The sequence below is a fragment of the Acomys russatus genome, chromosome 28 (genome assembly GCF_903995435.1).
Source record: "Acomys russatus chromosome 28, mAcoRus1.1, whole genome shotgun sequence".
Classification (NCBI taxonomy): Eukaryota; Metazoa; Chordata; class Mammalia; order Rodentia; family Muridae; genus Acomys; species Acomys russatus.
In genome coordinates this window covers 43,527,146-43,536,791 of record NC_067164.1, presented here as the reverse complement: position 1 = coordinate 43,536,791, position 9,646 = coordinate 43,527,146, and the positions used below count along the sequence as shown (strand labels likewise).

General features: G+C 47.3%; 2 pseudogenes; one reads left to right on the top strand and one right to left on the bottom strand.

Moving 5' to 3' along the window:
• Window positions 1-920: 920 nt before the first annotated feature.
• Window positions 921-2,873, bottom strand: LOC127210997 (F-box/LRR-repeat protein 19-like; annotated as a pseudogene).
• A 6,173-nt stretch (window positions 2,874-9,046) lies between these two features.
• Window positions 9,047-9,431, top strand: LOC127210826 (tumor suppressor candidate 2-like; annotated as a pseudogene).
• The last annotated feature ends 215 nt before the right edge of the window (window positions 9,432-9,646 follow it).

Genomic DNA, 9,646 nt, shown 5'->3' with positions numbered 1-9,646 from the left:
TAAGCTGACATCTCCCACCAAGTCGGAGTGGTGGATGCAAGAGAGCTGGGGGGTGGGACAGTCCAAACTGGGTACCCAATAGCCCAGTTTAGGTCAAGCTGGTCCCCTCACATCACAGTCCCCAAGGTCTGAGATTCCCCAGGTTCAAGTAACACTTCAGTACAGATGAATGTTCAAGTATTGTGTAGAAAGCAAGGCAGGGGTCTAAGCTACCCCTCACCACTCCCCTGGGCCACGAGCAGAACAGCAGGTTGACTCACAGCCCCAACTCCCTGCAATAGCCGCCATTTTCAATGATGTTCAAGGGTTAGGGTTAGGGAAAGAACTGGAATCTGGGCAGAGGGAAGGGAGAAGGGTAACCCCAGAGAGGGAACGAGCCCCACATCTGCTCCTCTCCCAGGCCCCAGTTTGACATTTCCTGGCTTGTAGAGCCCCCTATCTGACTCCTGACTTCCCAACTGCTCCTCTGGTTTCCCCTTTTTGGACCCCCATCACATCCAACCGGTCTTTGTTCCCTGAGCCCTTGTTGGTCTGCTCTCTGCCCTCCCCGCAGCCACCCATCACCTCCCACAGCCCTGTGGCTCCCAGGATCCTGCCCCTTCACTCTTCCCTACTCAAGACTTGCACCTTCACCATCCCTTTGGCTCAGCACCTCCCTGTACCTCTTGACTTACTCCCCCAAGGAGATGGACAATGAAGTAGGTGAAAGGCAGAGATGGGAAGCAAAGATCCCCAAAGACATCAGTGCAGGTGGGAAAGGGGAAGGCTGGCTCAAGTCCCTGGGTAGAAACCCCAAGATATTAAACTGAGGAGTGTCAACTCATGAAGAAAATAACCTGGCCTCCCATTAGGGGGTAAAATGAGGGCAAGAGATCTAGGAGCTCTTGCTGAGTCCTGGGGAACGGGGCATAGACACCCAACTAGCTGCCCTTGAGTAGTAGTTTCTACTCTGGGCAACAGAAGAGGCCAGGGGACCCAGCAGCTGCCAAACAGAACAAGCTTCGGGTGAGAGCTGTTGGCAGGAGCGTAGGTCCCGGCAGCTAAGACGAGGGCAGCAATGAAACAGTGGAAGGCAGTGGTCCGTGAGACGGTGACATCCAGCGAGACTGAGGTGCACCAGCATCTCCTGCAGAGGGGACATGGGCGTTGTAATGAGGTGGACACTGTGGTCTCCAACATGGGCGCAGTGACTCAAGTCGAGGGCACTGAGCTGGGGAGCATGGTGCAATAGGAGCCTCAGGAGAGGCATCAGTGAGCTCCAGGCCTGCTGGGAGAAGTTATGCCACCTGCAGTCGGCCTTGGCTCTTGGTTTGCTCAAGTTTGGTGTCTGGTGTAGGCAGCAGCAGCTCACAAAGCTGGGAGTCTTTAACATCCTCAACCCAGTGGAGGTCCAAGAGTCACAGTGCAGGCAGTAGGGTGGAGCTCAGGGCAGAAACGGAGAGCCAGGAGCACCCAGAAAGCACCAACTCCTGCAAGCCTTGCAGTCGGTTCAGAAGCCACATGAGCTGCTTTTTGTGGAGACACCTATCCAGCTGAGGTCAAGAGCACATGGCTGGTTGCAAACCACCCCACTAAGCATGGGTGGGGACATCGACTTCCTCCGGCTTAGGTCCATCCGAGGCCACAGACGCTTGTTGTAGCACCAGCGGCTCCAAGTCCGGCAGACTCACATGCAGACACATCACTCTCAGGGTCCAAGGGTGATGGAAGACATGGAGCCACGCAGCCCGAGGCAGCAGCAAAGGCAGATTGTCAGGCTCAGGGCTTCGGGGGGGTGCGGGGAGGGACATACCACAGGGCCCAGGGGCCAATTGAGCAGTGGTGCCCAACTACAAGGGCGTATAGCCTGCTGCCCCCCCCCCACGATTTCCTTCTGGCGAAGAGCTGCCCCCCCCCCCGCCCCCGGCTGGCCATTCCAGGCCTCCCCAGGAGGTTCGTCCTCACTAAGCGATGAGCCTGAGTCCAAGGAGGAAGAAGAGGTATCAGGCACCTGCTCCAGCAGGACTGCCACATACGCTTGAAACGCTCCCTCTGTGGTGATGGGGATGGCACTGCCGAGCCCTCAGCAGAAGCCATAGGTGGCTTGGGTTTCTCCCAGTTCTTGAGAGGGAGCCCAGGGTGGCAGGATGAAACTGTCAGGCTCGGACTCAGAACCCTGGAGGGCAGAAGGCCAGGGCTGCCTGGGTCTGCTCCTCGGAGGAGGCAGGCATCTTCCACCCACCTTCTTCAAGTGCCTCTCTTGGCCTCCTTTCACCTTTTTCCTTGGGGTGGAGGTCTCATTCCCCACCTCCCACTCCTTCCATTTGAGGGCCCAGACACATCGTCAGGGGGAGGGCCAGCAAGTAAGGGTCCCTTTCTTCTGGGCAGAGGTGGAGGTGGTGGCTTCACTGTCAGCTTCCATCCAGCCCCTCACCACTCTATGGTGCCCTGGACCCTCACCTGCATCCTTGCTTGTCCGTCCTTCGTGGGTACATCGGGAGCACCCCCAGCAGTTGGGGAATCTCTGAATTGTTAGCACCCTGAGCCTTTCCCATCTTCAGGCAGCCAGGGTGGATAATCTCGTTGCAGACTGTACACTCCATGAGGCTCAAACTGAACTTCTCTTTCTCTCCATCCACCTTCCTCCTTCCCAGCTTCCCCACACAGAAGGCATACAGCTGTGTGTGGGAGCACGGACGCAGCGTGCTGCCGAAGCAGACAGGACTGCTTCATGCACCCGCCATCCCCCCAGGCTTCTTCATGTCTCCACAGAAATGGCAGTCCATGCACTAAGTTTGTACACAGGCATGGCAGCAGCGGCAGCAGGTTCGGCGTTGGCGCGCTTCAGTCCCTGGCCCCTAGCTGAGCGACAACATTGGGGCTGTCAGCAACACAGAAGGCTCACATGTGTCCCGGGAGCCATCTCTCTCTCCTCAGCAGCGCCCTCCCACCGGCTGCAGCAAGGACCTTCCAGGGGGAGGTCCTGTTCTGGAGGGCTCAGTCACTCAGCCACTCCAGGCCAATGGGGGCTCCTTGGGCGCAGGGTGCTCAGCTTCTGCCCAGGCCCCACTTAGTTCCGGGTGTCTCAGCTCCCCACCCCCGCCTCTCCCCAAAGCCACCGACCTTTAACTGGCCCCTTCCCAGCTCCAACTGCCTAGGCGGCCAGGGAAAAACCCGGGACCACTCACTGTTTCCGGGGTTAAAACTCCTCCCACCGCTGGTTCACAGGGAGGGAGGGGGTCGCTGCAACCTGACCCCCTGATCCACAGAGACAGGGCCCACGGAGGGGGGTCGGGTTTTTTTTTGTTTTTCGGGTTTTTTTTAACAATGTTGCTTTTCTTTAAAACTTGCACGGCACATTAAAATTTCTTCTGCAGGACATTTATCAGCTTGCACATGAAAATTACCTTCCATGTCTTCTAGACCTTGACAATGTTCTTCAATATTATGGTCTTCCAAATTGTAGCCTAAAATATAGTACCAGAAAATATATATTCAATTTATGAAAAATTGAAGTTATTATATTCAGAGTCTCTTAGAACCATGCCTGATTTATTCACCTCGTTCTTCCTCATTCTCACTTGAAATTGCAGAACATCAGTAACAGAGAAACATTTGTCCCCTGACTTTAAAAAGCAAAAGATAATTCAGTCCTACCTACAGCAGCTTGGTTCATGTAGGTCTCCAGCATCACATCCTTGTAGAGACTCTTCTGGGAAGGATCCAGCAAAGCCCACTCTTCCCGAGTGAAGTTCACATGCTCATCATCACAGGTCACTGCATCCTAAAGTGTGCTGTACATGTGTACACAGAAAGCAGGACACTGACATCACTGTACATGTCTGCGCCATTGACAACAGAGTCATATAACTCTGGTGCTTCCTCCACTCATTTCCAGACACAAAAGTTCTACTGTAACCACCAAGTCATTTTAGAAGGAAACTGAATAATGAGGTTCATCTCCATCAAGGGCCAGCCTTGACACACAGTTAGTATTTGGACAGGACACAGTGTTGGCAGATTCCAAAGAACCATCTGATGCTTTATCAATTGAGCTATTTGGTTTTTCTGGCTCTTCTGCTGCCAAAGCCGCTCCTTAGCTAAGGAGTCTATTGTTTAACAGCAGGTGGCTGTGACAGTTTCCTGATGTAAACAACAGGAGGTTTTAAAAGAAAAACCTTAGTTTGCTTTTAAACTTAGTGGCTGACTTAGGCGTTCAACAGTAGTTTGCTGGAAGCTAGAAACCTGAAAAAGGCCAAGGAATAATTTTGGACTGGTTTTCTTGTGGCCAGCTAGACAAGGAGAGGGGAAAAAAAGAGGAAAAAAACGTTACACATACATTCATACAAGTAAAATAAACATGGGCTTTGACCAGCAGACTTCCAGAAGCTTTCTTATGGTGATGGCGTTGATTTTAGCAGTCTCGATTGCAAAGAATGAAGAAAATCCAGGCCATCCTCAGGGGAACCCGGCCCTCCCTGCTGTGGCTCTTCTACTATATCAGCTCACGTAAGCAATGAGACATGCAGACAGGTACACATTCATACATACAAGGGAGTTTCCAACTTTACACACGCACACACATAACAACATGTAGACATTTAAACACACGTACACATATCTATTCACATGTGAACATATATACACAGACACATAGTTAATGGGTAGGACAGGCTCCAGCAAGCCTCTCTCTCTTTTATTCTTGTCCTAGGTTTTTCCCCCTACACAATCATTACACAGAAGAATTACAGTAGGACTATTGACTTTAAGTTATTTCATTAGAACTATATCTAACTAGACATTTTCTGCTCATTAAAGTTTAAATAGTAGTTTTATCTATAAGCTCACTGAGTTCCAAGCAGAAGCTTTATCTTTTTCTTATTTCATATGCACATTATGTGTTCCAAACAAGAGTTTTTGGTGTCAGGGTTGTTATCAAGAAACAGATGTCTGTCTTGTCTTGTATAGAAAACCATTTATTCTTTATTTTTATATTAATATGGTCTTTCTTATTGTGGTAAACACCTAGGACTCAGCCTGTACTAAACCTAGAATGAATGCATCCCTTGACCATTGATGTGTTTCAATCTTGCTTTTTTTTCTGGTGTAACTCATGTGGTTCGCAGAACTCCTAGCAGTTTTTTGCTAATTTGTAGGAGGGCTAGAAGTTACTTGAATCTATTCAGAAATCACTATCAGGAACTATATAACCACCTTCATAAGATTATGCAGGAAATCTATAGAATGCACTATGCCTGACACAAGAGAGAAGCATGGAAAGACAGTGTAGCAACAGGAAGCAGTTTTGAGGCAAAATCACTTAGGCTTTTCCTAAACCAGGGATACAGCTGTGAAAATGAGTGGGCTGCCTCCAGAGGCTCACAGGCTTGCTTCTGCCAATGCTGCATAGCTCTTGGCATTTGTCATTTCTGTGTCCTTTGAACAGGAAATAGCCTTGCAAGAGAAATGACAATTAACAGAGAGAGAGAGAGAGAAGCACACAGATCACACATCAGAGAAATTGTAGGAACAATTACTAACTACAGAAATGATGGGCGAGCTGGGTGTACTTGCTCATGCCTTTAATCCCTGCACTCAGGAGGCAGAGGCAGGAGTTGTATGTCATGACTTCCAGGACAGCAAGAAGTACAATCCTGACTCCCTTGGGAAAAAATCAATCAAACAAACAAAAAAGACAGAAAGAACTCCGAGGTCTTTACTGAAGTTCCTACAGAGAATTATGCATTCACTCCTGTTTGATATTCATCTTCCATAACCCTGAGGAACCCCAGTTCACACTGTAAGATTAGTAAGAGTTTACTAAAAGGGAATGCATGTTTAAACATTTATAAATGAGGGCTGGAGAGGTGGCTCAGTGGTTAAGAGCACTGACTGCTCCTCCAGAGGTGCTGAGTTCAGTTCCCAGCAACCACATGGTGGCTCACAACCATCTGTAATGTGATCTGGTGCTTTCTTCTGGCCTGCAGGTGTACATACAGCCAGAGCACTGTATACATAATAAATAAATAAATAAACATTTATAAATGAACAGAAGGAATTAATAGCAACATAAATGTAATAAATATAATATAAACAGAATAGGGAAGGAGAGAGAGTTCGCCAGTTAAAAGCTCTTGCTGGTATTGAAAATAATTGAGGTAAGCTGGGCATGGTGGCACATGCCTTTAATCCCAGCACTTGGGAGCCAGAGGCAGGCAGATCACTATGAGTTCGAGGCCAGCACAGTCTACAAAGTGAGTCCATGACAGCCAAGGCTACACAAAGAAGGATGAGAAGGAAGCTGACTGATCAGTTGCAACCACAACACAGTAGACACAAAGAACAGGAAATGGATTGAGTCTACAGACAACCAAATTTCATCCCCAATAAGGAATCTTGTTGAACAGTTATTAATATTTATAATTTTAAGATAATCAGTGCTTATCCCTTAACCAAAACACCACACAGAGAGACAAGGATTTGCTTAATTGGCAGAGAGCATAATACTAAGCAATAATTACCCTATCCTAAACCTCCAAGCTAGTATATCTTCCTCCCATTCAGATATCCCACATTATACTTGCTTTTTACTGTCTCCTAGGTCCAGTTCTTTTCTCCTGGTGTTTCCTGGTCCTCTCCACAGGCATCCTTTCTTTCCTTCCTGATCTTTCTCCTCCCCTCACTGGACCAGGATGTCTCACCCTAGTCTCTGTTATTGCTCAGCATTGACTAGTTCACTTTTATTGGCAATAAAGAGAACAAATGGTGACACAACTTGACAAACTTGACACCAGAGATACTTCAAATAAACATCACAATGAAAACTAGATAGTGGGCTAGAGAAATCAGCATTTGAATGAACAGGAGTAAACTGTACACAATACACCAACAGAATCTAGAAAGGCTCCTCCTACAAAAGCATCCATAAGCCACAAAGGCCAGACAAGTGATAAAAGACAACCTCTAATCTAGGAGCTTTTTGACTCAAACAACTCACCCTGGTCACTATAGGCTCATGGTCATCCTGTCATGCAAATGCATTTAGTCTAATTGTAATGATCCTAATAATCTGCCACAGTATGTTCACTGTCCAAATGCCCAAAGCAACAGCCTCTACACTATTTAAATGTCCAAAGTCAGTTCTGTAGATTACGACTATCTCTTGATTGACACACCTTATAAAATCATTAAACAAGTTCTATCTTTCCAACATACAATGGCACAGAATACTCCTTCTCATTCCAGGAAATATGAACATGTACACAGTGAGGGGAGATTAGACCAAGGCAAGAAACTCAGCAGGGCAAACACCAAACCCTGCAGCTCTGTCTCACACACATGGATCTTCATGTCAAAGGGCTTAGATGTCCCTGTTCCTGTACCTGTACCTTTTCATACATCCCTCAGTTTGGCTACTTCCACTCCCTATCTGCATCTCTCCATGCAGATTTCTCAATGGCTTGGGTGTCTCAACATCTTGTTTATGGTCTCAAAATGCAACTTAGGCTTCACCCTCACAGCTTCGATGCAATGAACTCTCACAGTCTCCTCACTGGGATTATGAGGCTGCCAAACATAAACAGCTGGGACATTGCTGAACTGAAACCACAGAGGAAGATTCTTTGAATTTTGCATCTTTATTGTTTCCAGAACCAGCACAATAAGGTGATCCTGTCAAGTTTGGCTTCTATGTTGGCATGGACCTTGCCACGCTTGGACCACAGTAGCAGCAGGTTTTATATGAAGTTTCCTCCTGGAAGTAGGAATCACTTTGCATACTCTTTCCATTAATTTAAGGCTTAGCAGGAGGAGGGCACCTTGTTAGGCTTCCAACCCAGATCAAGGGCCCTCTTTCTTTTCTCCTTGAAAAGTCCTGCCGCTGTTTCAGCATCTGACTGCCATCTGAAACTGCCTAGTGCTGTTTTTCTCTACAAACCACAGACTTTTTATTTACTTCTGGCCCACGTTTTGCTTTTTTTTTTTTTTTCAATGTAGTCCTGAGTGAGTCACAGGTATTAACCATTCAAAATATTCAATATTCCATCTAAGAATCAGCCAACTGTTTTTTAATTCTGTCTCAGGGCATGAGAAGAAAAAGAAACATTTTCGGAAATATCACACAAATGTCCTCTAACTAAATTTTTCCTGGGGTCTATTTTCTGCTGAATCCCTATGACCCTAACTTCCTCTGTCTGTACTACTCAAAACACTCTGACCTTCCAGGTCCTACAAGAACAGTCAATTAAGCTCAATTTCTGATATTTTCCACATTCCTCCCAAAGAGAGCTTCCCAGGGTCTGTCCAACAGCAAAATCACTTTTTGCTTTAACTTGCTCTATCCTCTAATCAAAAGCATCTCAGGTAGTAAGTGGGAGTTTGGGATGGTTCTCTCAGATCACAGTCCATCATTTTGGGAGCTCAGGATAGAAACTTGAGCTAGAAAGTCAAGGCAAACACCATGGACAAACATTGTTTCCTGGCTTGCTCTCTTGCAGGGTCACCGTGTCACGTTCAGCTGGCCCAGGCCCATTTGCTTAGGGGCATTGCCTCAGTGGAAGAGCCTTCTCAAATCAATCATCAGTCACACAATCTCTCACAGACATAGCAACCAGACATTCTGATGAGAGCATGCCATCAATTGAGGCTCCTTCACATGACTGTGGGGTCTGAAATGTTGAGAGCTGAAGCTAATTAGGGCACAGAGACATTAATATATGAGAAAGTCTGAAAAACCGCAAATCAATCTGTTAACCATATCAATCACTTAATTTTAAAAAACCCAAACATTGATAATTACAACTGGAAAACACAGACTTGCCAAGAAATGAGAGGCAAACCTTTAGGATCAAGAGACAACTAAAAATGTTTCTCCACAGAGAGTTTCCAAACTAACAAAAGGTAAAGGAACTAACTCATAACACTCAAAATCAAGTAAATAGATAACAAAGAGAAGAAAACAAAGAATTGGGCAGCAGCTGCGGCATCTGCGAGTCAGGCTAGGACAGGCCATAGTCACACCGTGAGAGCCCAGAGGCCGCGGGGTCCGCCAAGCGCCCACGGGGCCAACATGGGCGGCAGCGGCTCCAAAGCTACCGGGGCCTCTGCTACCGGGGCGGCGGCCCTAAGGCAGCGGGCACTGAGCTACCTTTGGTACAGAGCCGGAGCGGTGCCTCGCTTCATATTTACGGGTCACGGCTCCATGTTCTATGGTAAAGATGGGGATCTGGCTCACGAGTTCTATGAGGAGACAATTGTCACCAAGAAGGGACAGAAGCGAGCCAAGCTGAGGCAGATATGTAAGAATCCGATTCCTCAGGGCATCGTGAGGCTGGATTCCCCCGGCCCGAATCCACGTGGATTTCCCCCGTGTTGCTCTACGAAGTGCGAGCCTGAGGCATGGCAGACACAAGCGCCCACTGCCCCAGCAAGAAACTCCCAGGATCAAGGTGTAGCTTCCATTCAGGAGTCAGGCTGATGCCGCAACCCTGAATAAACTAAACTCCATTGGACGAGAAAAAATACAAAACAAAACAAAAAACCAACAACAAAGACTCAATGAAACAGAGTGGATTCATAGCAAAAAAACAAAATAAACTAACCCTTATCCAAACTAACTAAAACACAGAAGAAAATGCAAATTTTAAAAATAGGAAACAAAAAGGACATA